Genomic DNA, 12630 nt, shown 5'->3' on the forward strand with positions numbered 1-12630 from the left:
ATTGAAATTTGCAACCATTGGGAGTAAATATAATAGTTTGTTAAGGATCGTACGAATAAAATTCAAATGCAGCCATTCCACGGAGACGGCTCGCGCAGTCATACTCGTCTTCTCAACCGATAGGTATGTACCTTATTTTATGCAATTGCCGTCGCTATCAGCAAGGAACTAGACAAACTAAAAAAAGTAGTCAGTCCACCGAGACGACCCCCGTCCTATTAATCGTTTTAACTGTTAGTTATGCAGACTCCCGAAAAAAGGACTAACCGACGGGTTTGCTGCTGTTTAAACTGATTCGACTGACATCACAATTAATTCTGTTCAAGATTGGCGGCTTGATGCATGAAATTAATGGGAACCAATCAAGAACGAGCTTCCGTCGAATGTGTCGAATTCGGTATTTTCTTTGTGTAAACTACTTTCAAACCACCAGAAAATAAAAATAACGGCCCTTGCTAGTAGTACGGAACGACACAAACTAATCGAATCATTCCACCAGCCGTGCATAGCTTACAGATATTACCTTCTCGGAAATGTGCTTAGAAGGGATTCTCCGTTCGCTTTAAACGGCACAATACGAATGATAATAGAAACAAATCTGTAGTGGACCTATATTTAAAACTTTCCTTCATTTCAGTGTTAGGTTAGTGCACCATATTGGGTTTGACCGAGGTGGGCTGGAAATTCTCACTTTTTCCGATTCGTTTCATCGTTTCACTGTTTTTGCGTTAATAATGCATGTCACACCACATACTCCAAAATTTAATAAAATATGTTAAACATATTTTCAAAAAATTGCGAAGAAATCGGGAGCCACTGTTCCGATTTCGATGAAAATTTCAGCGTTACTTTGACGGGAAGTGAGGTGCAACGGGCATTGAAAATTGATCCGAAGAAAAAGGTAGAAACTTTTAAACCTCTCTTAATCTGGATTAACTGATTAGAAATTAATTCTGTTTAGTTTTTCTCAAAAGGCTTAGGGAGAGGTTTAGAATAGGATATACCTTTTTGATTTGGAATTGATACATTGAAGGGTATTCAAATTTTACCTTGAAAAAATGAAAGTTTTAAAAGCGTTATAGTTCTTTGTAACAACTTTATTGAATGTAGGTTTGTATGGATGCATAGAATAGAGCATAGAGTAGTTTCGGCAGGATTACCAGTCAGAATCACTCGCTATAATTGCAGACGAGACGGGAAATGACACCCACTGAAATACTACTAAAGGACAATCGCTGTGGGCCGTGATTCCGAATGTGATATTTATTGTTCGGTTCAGATATGTGCGGGCGTAGGAACTTCGGGATCACGTGTATCCTCGCGAAGGACTCATGCGTTTGTATGTTAACGTGTTTATGCTTGCGCTTCCCGGACATGTCACTATGAAACATGTTGTCTAGTGAATATGAGCATCATTTTTTATTGGTCCAACTACGATGCTAAGACCGAAGGAAGAGATTTCTGAACGTGATCGACGCACTATCGCGCGAGCATGGGCGTTTGTAGGTTCCCGTTTGAGACCGCGTTTAAAAGTTAATTAGTGCTAAAACATTCACACAATCACATCATGTTTGCTGGACCGCGGGCTTCGGCGGAACTCTAGAAGAGAGTGAAATACCCCATATCACCAAAGTTCCCGAACGTGTTGTTTAGTAAATTTAGGCGTCATTTTTTCTGATTGGTCCAACTGAAGGCATGAGTCTAGGCTGCTAAGACGAAGAGTAGAGACTTTCGGGCGAGACCGATTCATGATCGCGCGAGCGGTGGGTTAATGCTTTAGACTGTGTTTTGTAAAATTATAAGTGCTAAAACGTTCGCCTTATTACCGAGGCGTTTTAATGTTGGCGAGATCGTGGGCGTAAGAATGTGTGGGAAATAGCAATTGCATGTTCGCATTTGGTACCAAATTTATGTTATCGCGAATGCCACGAGCTTTTGGACGTTTGGAATGGGATAGATTATGAGTGTATGAGAGAATATGCAATTAATTGTGTTAGTGAGTGTTAGTATAAATCTATTTTAAGATATAGTAATAAAAGGATATGCCGAATGAAGGAAAAAAGATGAAAAGAGATTAGTTAGAAGTGCATAAATTGACCGATATTATTTTTAGTATACATGAGTAGTGGAAAGGCGAACTACTAGAAGTGCAGCACAAACAGACTAATGAAGTAGAAAAAGAACACATGTAATATGTAATCAGTCTACTTGAACGCGTCTACATGCCAGCAAATGATGTTTAATTACTATTAACGACAACTGCATTCTGTTTAAGAACTCAAGAATTTAAAAATAATTGATTGAAAATTTAAAATTTTAAAAGTTAAGAATATAAGATTGCGAAAATTCAAAAATTTTACGATTCAAGAATTTTAAAACATAAAAATTCTAAAATCCAACAATTTTTAAAGATGAAAATTTTAAAATATTAACATATAAAGATTTAAAGGTTGAATAATTTGAAAGTTTAAATATCCAAGAAATTAACAATCCAAATTTTTTACAAATATTGATGATTTGAAAATTTATATTTTTTTTTATTTGAAAATTTAAAAATCTAAAAAATTTTATAGAAGAATCAAAATTTTAAAACTTTAAAGCGTTTTAAAAATTTAAAGACTGAAAGTTTAAGAACTCAAAAATTTAAAAATTAATTGATTCATAAATTTAATGTTTAAGTATCTAAGAATTTTGAAAATTCAAAGATTTAAAGATTTAAAAATGCAAAAACCTAAAATATTTTAAAAATACAAAAATTAAAAATTTATGGATTTTAAAAAAATCACTGATTTAAAAATTTAAAAACATCAAAATTTAAAAATTTAAAAGAATTAAGAATTCAAAAATTTCAACGTTTAAGAACACAAAAAATTTAAAATTTAGGAGTTTAAAAATTGTTTTGAAAATTCAAAAAAAAATTGATTTAAAAATTCCAAATATCTAAAAAAATAAAAATTCAAAGATTCAAAAATACAAGAATCTAAAAATTTCTGATCCTAAAGATTTAAACAATAATAGATTTAAAAATTCAAAAACACAAGCTTAAAAATTTTAAAATTTTGTGATTCAAAAATTTTGAAATCATAAAATCCAAAAAATTGAAAATTTAAGAATCCGCAAGTTGACAAATCCAAAAATTCAAAATTTGAGGATTTAAAAATTTTAAGATCCAAAATTTTAAAGATTCGAAGATTTTAAAATCTTAAAATTTAAAAATTCAGGATTTTAAGAATTTAGATGATTTTTTTAATTTTGATTATAAAGGTTTTAACCTTAAGGTTCGGGTTAAAAAAATCTCTTAAGAAAAATCTCTAACCCTATGTGCGGGGTTGGGATTCGAACCCAGGTGAGCTGCGTGCAAGGCAATCGATTTACCAACTACGCTATGACCGTCCCCATTTGGACGATTCACGTGCATCGGTAAATTAAGTGTACTTTAATTTATCCAATCCGATCTTTCCGAATGAATCGAACCGAAGGCACAAATCGAGCACCGGGAAGATTACCCACTATTCTATCACTATATACGCCAGTTTTGGATTCATTTCCTGAACCAGCTGTCACAAATACTCAGACGAACACATACACAAATAGACATACCGCTAGCACATAACAATTGTACACTAGTACTAAAGACTAAACTGGACTGCTGCCAACAGAAGACAAAAGCTTAACCCGTAAGAATGTGAGCCTGTTTCTAATGACGCTGCCACTTATAGGTTTCCGATCTGTACATTTCACATCCTTATGTATTGCTTTCACTTGAGTATTGTGGCTCTGAATTTTTATAACTTTTCCAATCTTTAGCTAATTAAATGTCGTTAAAAAGTAAAAAAAAACTAAATATTACAATTATTACAAAACAACCAATAATAGGCTAAGGTTTTTTTCTTTTTTATTAGCTTGTGCACAATGATGATGTCGACCGATAAATGGACACACCGTGAGCTACGTCCACCAACACCGTCAATAAACTACGGAACAATGTCTGCAAACACGGCCACAGCAAAAGTCTATCCACGTCGTTCCGCCAGGCGGCCACGCCAGCGCGCACAGGCTAGTGGTTGAGCGTTAGTATGGGCAAGTGCAGGGTATGAAAAAAAAACACAATGCATAAAAAAGGCCCATAAGCCCTCTTGGTCTCCTCGATGCACCACTATCGAGACTTAATGCACTAATCATCTTAAAGCAAATTAAGTCATATTTTTTGTGTTTAGCATTCTCCTCGTCAATAGCTAACAGCTGACTGAGCCGCTAGCTATACAGGAGATCCAAAAAAAAATAACACATAACTTATGTGTACAGTAAACGACTGATCGAGACTGATGTCCCGGCTTGCACAAAAAAATATGTCTTAATTTGAGTTAGGTTATATGCACCTATGCATAAATACAGGAGTTTATCCCAATTTAGAATCTGTACTATCTGCAATTGTCTGTCAGAGGTTCTTTAGCACAATATGTTTGATGGTGTACATGTATTGGCTGTGTATGTGTAGACTAGACTAGACTAGACAATATGATTGATGGTGTTTGCAATACCGTCAAACCCCTCAACCCCAAGGGAAGGGCAGAATATTCACAATAGTCAAAATACATGGAAAAGGTAGTTGAAGACAATCTGCATTGATAGGTTTTATCAATTTTGAATAATATTGTAAAACAACGAAGATATAATTGAATTTCTTTTTTCTCCGTTAACTGAAAATATCGCTGGCAGCACTGCTGTACCGAAATTCAGTCAGATTAATTACAATAACTTCAGTTCTATGAATAGTACTTATAACTGTTAGTTATTAGTTTTGCCAAAGTTTTGGGACAATCTTGTCTAAACTAATTTCATAAGGCTCTGTGCATTGGGCCGGAGTCCCAAGGGTTGCAGGTTGGAATTCTGCCTCTGGGGAATTTTTTTTTTAACATAATTGATTTCGCTTAACTCACAATTTTGATTTTTTCTCTCAAATTGGATTTATATGTCCAAATACAAATACAACGATCGAAAGCGAAAGTGATGGCTAAAAATCAATTATATAGGAGTAAAAGTTGCTCGATCAGTTTTCGGTACGGCGCTCGTATTTCTGTGCACACAGCTGTATATATCTGCTCGAAGTAAAAAATTCAAACGAATGCGATGGATTTGGGGGCTAATACGAAGAAACATTATCCTACCCTATTTACACTTTTTCGCAAAAATCTGTAACATGTCGCGGTCAAATTTATACAAATAAAATCTAACTAATCCTTTCCCGATAAATCCGTACCAATGGCACCCCTGCTTAAAGGTTCACAGAGCGCATATATAGAAGCAAAAAGATTCCATCAACGACAACGTCAGAGTTTGAAGCGAGGAGCTGGGATTCATCTTCTGTTGCGCCGTGCGCTACAAGCGATGTGTTGTTGTCGTTTATTGTTGAGATCGCCCCAGGATAGTGAAAGAGACAGAGAGAGTGAGGAAAAAAAGTATGGCAGCAACACAATAACAACTACCAGAGAGCTGCTGGGGTGTCATTATTTGTGAGCCAAAAAAAAAGAGCTGGAACTCAACAGACGTCACGCGGTACTTGAGAAGATTGTTCTTTTTTTAGGCCATGACTGAAGCATCGGACGGTTTGTTGGTCTATTATGGAGGTATTAACTGGGTGGGAGGAAGAAGGGCTGTTCGTGTTTTGATTTCATTATTCTGTCAGTTCTGTGATCTTGCTTGTGGTGTTTAGATTGTGATTCAGACTGTTGACTTATTGTTAAATCTGGTTTATTCTATACATATATAAACCGAGTCATTTTGTAATCTGTTTAGACAGAATTCGCAGCTGATGCGTACTATACAGGGCAATTGCAAAGCAAGTGATACGACACTAAGAATTTAACAGGTTTTTAGTAAATTTGACTAAGTTTTTAAAATTGTAGGAAAATTTACCATTTTGAGAAAATTTTTAGAAGTCGAATCGATTCCTGATCGCCGTAAGTGACTAAGGTAGTCTGAGCGCGTGTTAAATCAGCTTACGATCGCCAACAATGTTCTCAGTAAACCATTTTATCTGACAATACTAGGAGTCCATTGTGAGTTACGATAAGCGGAATGCCAAAATCAGATTATTCCGTAACGCAGTCTCTTTCCAGTGTAACAACAGGAAGCAATATTCACTCAACTATCAAACGAAAGACACCAAGAGGGAAACCAAATTATGGCAAGCTCCGCTGATTGCGGTTTTCTCAATCGCAGCGAACAGCCATTCGTAGCCACAATCCTCGGTGCACTGCTATCTTCGACGTGCAGAAGTTTCGCAATTTGGCGCTTTGTTAAGTCCCACCATACTAAATACCCGTTCGGAGTGCACTAGTGACATTGATGAAAGCGGGGAAAGTTTCCTGCTAATGATGATACCCATCCAGCTTCCTTCCATTCTACGAATCGAATCACCACGGTGGAGGAGACTATTTACAGGAAACTGACAATCCCACATTTCTGGATATCACTGCCTGGCTGGCAGCAATAGAAACAGTTGATTATGGGTTAACTCTATTACGGCTGAGTGAGAGCTAGCTAAACTACAGTCGAACAAGTTCGCAGTTGAGCCATTAGATGAATGTGTAACCGAGTTTCGCCCTTTTCCTGCAAGCAATTGCCCTAATGCACAGTGACGTGAAAGTACGAACATTTATGCTAAATGCATTCCATAACGATAATCGTCACTTCATGAGTAGCAGTTGCATTAGCATCGGATCGTACACGCTAAATTTATTCTTACTAATTTGCAAGTTATATTTTAGTCGTCGACGTTTCGAAAATATTATCGTCCTCGACGAGTTGAATTGAGCTGAACTATTTTACTTCCACTTTGACGTTTATACTCGGTCACCTCATTTCATAACCGAATGAACTCAAAGAAATGCAAATTTGCTCGCAGCAATAATCCAAGTGGGTAACTTTTTTCCGCCACTGACTGCATAACATCTCATTTTCATGCATAAAATTTCCAAGATTTATTTGTGCAGAATAAGAATATTTAATTCACTCAGCACTTGACTCGAGAGGTACGTGTGTGCGTGGCTGTGTTCGCGCATCCCTGGCTGTAAACGTACCGTCATATCCGACACCGTTGCAGCCTATTTCCCTCGCCAGGAAAAACGATACTGTTTTTTGTTTATTATTGCAGCAGCGATTTTTTTTTTGCGCGTTCGTTTCGTTTCGAAAAACTGACTCCAATATCCATAAAGTAACAAGCGAAAGGAAAACGAACCAAACCGTACAATTAAACAATTCCTCTACTACTAGTACGCGGCATCGATGTTCCCCTGGAATCGAGTGTACGCATACTCCGAAACAACAACAAAAATCATCTCGATGGCTTGACTGTACGATATGATTATTGTTATGGATGCTGCCGAATGGTGAGCTGGAAAATGCTTCGGTTAATCGGTTGGCATAAGGTTAGGCACGGAAAATGTTAAATAAAAGCTCGGTGGAAAATTTATAACGAAATTAATATTAATGCATTCCAAGAAATGCTTGTGAGTACACGAATGCGAGATTTCCACCGTGTAGCAGATTTGAAGGGGGAGTAGTGAAGCGGAGGGGAAGAATAATATTTTAGGACTCTTTTTCCGATATTAGTAGGAAAGCGGTATGTGGTTTCTGGTTTCTGTTGTGTTTTTGTTTAATACAGGGACATGTCTGATTAATCGATCAATTAATTAGCTACTGCTTAATCGATGCAAAATTATTGAAATTAGGGATATTTGGATCATGAAATATTAGGTTTGTGTTTACTTCTTGGGTACTTGCATTCGTCAATTGGATCCTGAAATATCGCTGAAATTTAATTATAAAATTTTTCAATCATTTGACGCGATTTACCAAAAGTGAATAATTTTCTCTTTAGTTTTTTACCATATTTTAACAATATAATTTAACGCACTGCGATTTGAGAGGATGAGCAACCGAACGAAACGTTCTGGATAGGGAGAGTGAAGATGCCAACTCCATGTCGTGTTTACATTGCGTAGAAGAAAATGAGATTGCAAACCATTAAATGGAGTGAACGGTTTTGGAAAGAAATCATATATCTCATCCGACGTACATTTCTCTTAGAATGGTCTGCTCTCGTGTACAGAATAATGAGTAGAAATCGTAAATTCAATTTTGTCAAACTTAAATATTTTTACGAGATTGCGACTGCTTCATGCTGACAAATGGTGAATTCGAAACACAAAAATAAAACTTAATCTAAGCTAGGTCTTGTGTCCTTAATGTGCAAATAGGTTTAATTGGGAATAAATATTGCATGATGTCAGGCGTTTGGGTCCCTAATGAAAAAAAAAACAAGAGTTCTTTTTCGCCTTCTCGCCAGCAAACCAGAACTTCTATATTTGTTTCCCGGGATATCACTCGGGACAAGCCAGTTGCTTTAGGAATTCAAATGTGCCGTTTTGGAGTGTTTGGATGTTTTGTGTGCTAATTTGGGTACTTCGAATACATCGTCCAACTAGACATCAAGTTGGTGCTAGTTACTGACGAGATGAATACGAAACACAAAAATCAAACTTTATTTGAAAAATGGTGCAAACCAGAAGGGTACACTATCTACTCTAGTAAGTTGAGATTATCGTTTCGATTTCATGTATCAATCGAGCTATGATATTATGTGACTCCGAGTTTCTGTACTACTTAACGGACTGGAACCGGATAGTTGCTGTAATGTGAGCATAAAAAATTGTTCTTTTTTGGACTTATCTTCAATGTGTGCGGTCAAGTCGGCTGCAACATACTGATGAGACGAATTAATAATTTCCAACTTACTACAGCACTTTTGCATAAAATTTTAGTTATTAAAGAGAAATGTAGCTAAGTTCTGCAAAAAAAATAGCCTATACCTTTTTGTCGAATGTTTACTGAGGACATTGTTGTTTCGTACCAAAAATGATTGAAAAAATTACAAAATATTGAGTCGCGTTTCTGCGATCATCTCTTTCCTTCCGTCATACAAATGAGAAGCGACAGAAGGTACTGTCGGCTCTGTCGCACTAAAGTAAGAGGTTCAATGTAATGGTAGCTACGAGCGTGTACATCATTATAGAAAATTTCACTTTTACCTGCAAGAGTCCAGATTTTGGACAGTGTTGCCAGGTCGCTCGATACTGAACGACTGATAGTTTTCCCGTTTTAAAGATGATCAAATTAAATAGTTTATTTTTTTAATCTTCGATAAATTACACTTATATAAAGTAGAGAGAGATCAAGTAGGCCAGTTCTTTTGGCGAGCTCATGCGATGGTGTTTTTGCAAATACGCACTCGTTGGAAAGGTTATACATCTGGCAACATTTTGGGTATCAGGATTTAATATCTGGCGAAATATTTTTCAAGCAAAATTCAATAGGGCGAAGGCACTTTTTTCGAACTTTTAAATTTGGGGGAAAGAGGTAAAATAAAACAATTTACACGCCTAGAAAATAAGTGGCCCAACATTCATTCGAAGAGTATGAATACTGCAGATTATTAAAAAATAATAGCACAAATAATAAATGGAATCCATTGACGTCATTCAGGTAAGAAAATGAGGAAGTGGCAAATGTGAAAAAATGAAAACACGGAAGAAAATGTTGTTTTTTCAGCAGCTGCCTCTGGTTTTGTACTTGGGATTGACTTCTTCAGTGTCCTCGTCGTCGCCAGAGTGTGGAATGGAAGCTGTGCATTCCGGCTCACGCGGTTGCTTTGCGTCCACGTTTGCGCTTCGGAGCATTTTTTTGGATTCCTTTTTTTCTCTTTTTCGATCATGTTTTTTTCGATTATCTACTTCAACAACATTATTATATTGTTAACTCACTATTTCTTAAATTACCGAAGACACCAAATTCAAAACATTCCAAATCCCTAACTGTCCAACTTCCCTAATACTCATACACGCGAATTGCAAAATGACAGGGTTCTAAAATTCCCACATTTGAGAATTTCGAAATTCGTAACCCAGAATTCTCAACTTCCAACCTCTCAATTTTGAAAATTCTCAAGCTCTTAAATCCCAAAACACCCATACTAAATGTCCAAGTTCCTGAATTTCCAAATTCTAAATTACTCACATTCCCAACTGCGTATCTTCGCAACTTTCCAAATTTTTAAATTCTAAAATTTGCAATCTTCCGAATTTCTAAGCCCCGATTTCTCAAATTCCAAATTTGCCAAATTCCAAGCATGCCGAACCCTAACTTTCCATCTTTCTGACTTCTCAGAATTCCGAATCAGTAAATTCCAAATTCTAACCTTTCAGAAATACCCAACGCAACCCAGCTGCCCAAATCCCCCTTAATTGAAAATTACAAAATTTCTAATTTACACATTTCAGAATTCCCATCTTCTCAAATTCTCACATTTTCAAATTTTCAGCATTCTAAACTTCCCAATAAGTCGATTTTTAAATTCCCTAGCTCCCAATTTCCCTCTTCTCGAATTCTCAAATTGGGGATTTGAGAATTTTCAGCATTCTAAACTTCCCAATAAGTCGATTTTTAAATTCCCTGGCTCCCAATTTCCCTCTTCTCGAATTCTTAAATTGGGGATTTGAGAATTTGCCAAATTCCCAAATCCATAAATTGGTAAATTTCTACATTCCCATATTCGCAAATTCATGAACTCCCAAATTCTTCAAAATTTTATGCATCCATATCCTTAACTGCTTAACATCTCCACTTTCCAAATTCTGATACACTCGCGTTGCCAAATTTTCGATTTTCCAAATTCCCAAATTATGAATTTCCTAATTTGTAAATTCCACACTGGCAACTTCCCAAAGTTGAACATTCTCAATCTCCCTAACTCCCAAATACCAATATTTTACTATGTTTTAATTGCCGCAAGGTTCTACTGTATCGATTTTGTTGGCTATTTTCGGCAAATTTGAGACTAAGAGAAACGAAAGCAATGAAATTGAAAGACGGATAGGTATTCTAGAGCGAATCAGTTATAAACTTAGAACGGAAAACTAGAACTAGGCAGGCTCATATGGGCATGATCGAAAGGAAATGTGCAGAATTTTTTGCCTTCTGCAGAGTAGGAGTTGGGCGTTTCACCCAAGTCTACCGCATGGTCTATGGTAGAACATAACTCATCATCATGTTTTACCGCCGACGCCGGTAAATTCACGAATTCCAGAATTCACAAATTTCCCCAATTAAGGGTAAATGACCCATCGAGGCTAAAGCCCCACTAAACAATACAAAATTCCTCTAATTCTCAGCTTCCCAAAGTCTCTAATTTGTATATTTCCAAATTCTAAAATTCTCAACGTTCCATATTTCCAAATTCTCTCCAAATTTCTCAAATTACCAACTTCCTAAATTCGCAGCCTATCAAATTCCTACCTTTCCATCTTATCAACTTCCCAGATTTCCGAATTTCTAAATGCCCCAATTCTTTAATTTACGACTTTTAAAATCCTAGAGTTCACAAACATCCTCAACTTCCGAATTTCTCAATTCTAAAATTACCAACAGCTCACATTCACTCGTTCACAAGTTGCTAGCTTCCCAAATTCCGAACTGATACACTTCAAGGAATCCCGAGTTCCAAAATTCTCAAATTCCCTGATTCCTAAATACCAAAATACACAAAAATCGCAGATTACGAAAATCTTACTTTCCAGGTTCCCAAATACCCGATTTACCTGTATTTTTAAATTCTTCAGTCAAACAATTCCTTTATTCATTAATTCTTCAATGCTTTAATTCAAGATTTCTTTTAATCATCAATCCTCAATTCCTTATCATTAGTTACTTGATATTTGTTTGATTACTTAATTCTTCAATTGTTTCAATTTCTTTCTTATTTATTTTTGATTTTCCCTAAATTCGTAAACTGCGTAAAATTCAAAAACCGCGTAAATGAAAACCGCGTAAATTTCAAAATTCGCTTAAAAAATACCGCGCAAAAAAACACCGCGTAAAAACCAGAGTGTACTTCGATGTGAATCTTTTAATATAATCCGTTCCAGTACCAGCTGCTAAATCATGCAGACGAATTTCCGTTAGATCAAGGTACATGCACAGGAGGATCTTGGTTTTGACGTTTGCATATTCAATGTCGTGTTGCATGTTGTTTTTCTCTACGAAGTTTTCTGATTCGGTTAAGAAGTTGACTGTACTATTAGTCTCGTATGATGTAGCTGTATGTGTGAAACTTCTGTCAAAAAAAGTTCCATTTTCACCTTGATGAATTGTTTCACCTCGCGCACTGTAGGTCTAAAATGGGTCTGCGAAAAGTCAATCGTGATGGTGTTCTCCCGTAATGGGCGAAATTTTAATTTTTGGTGTTCTTTTCACTCGCAGTTGAGGGTAACGAAATATTGCTATATGTTAAACGTACACGTCAGAGCGGCGTGTGTGGTATGGCTTTGATGGATATGATTAGTAATAAATGTTAGGAAAATCAAAGGCTTCATATTGCCATCCTGAGGCACTCACACCCAAATCAAAACCTTTATAATATCAAAAATATTAGACGGACTAACTACAGTCGCCCCATTCAGCGATAATCGAATTCTAAAGCAGTGCACAGTGGTCCAGGAAGCGAAATTAGCAGGAAACAATTGTTAACACATTCATCTTTAGGTTTAGAGATTTAGTGTCTTAGAAACATTT

The 12630-nt window shown here is 36.2% G+C and overlaps 2 protein-coding genes across 3 annotated transcripts in view; both read right to left on the bottom strand.

Moving 5' to 3' along the window:
- The window catches only part of LOC131676943 (uncharacterized), a 236724-nt gene that overhangs the window by 181899 nt on the left and 42195 nt on the right, over positions 1-12630 (bottom strand). The gene's annotated exons all lie outside the window — the stretch shown is intronic.
- LOC131676944 (uncharacterized) overlaps positions 1-12630 on the bottom strand; it is a 105081-nt gene that overhangs the window by 60468 nt on the left and 31983 nt on the right. The window lies entirely within an intron of this gene.

Source organism: Topomyia yanbarensis, chromosome 1, assembly GCF_030247195.1.
Source record: "Topomyia yanbarensis strain Yona2022 chromosome 1, ASM3024719v1, whole genome shotgun sequence".
Classification (NCBI taxonomy): domain Eukaryota; kingdom Metazoa; phylum Arthropoda; class Insecta; order Diptera; family Culicidae; genus Topomyia; species Topomyia yanbarensis.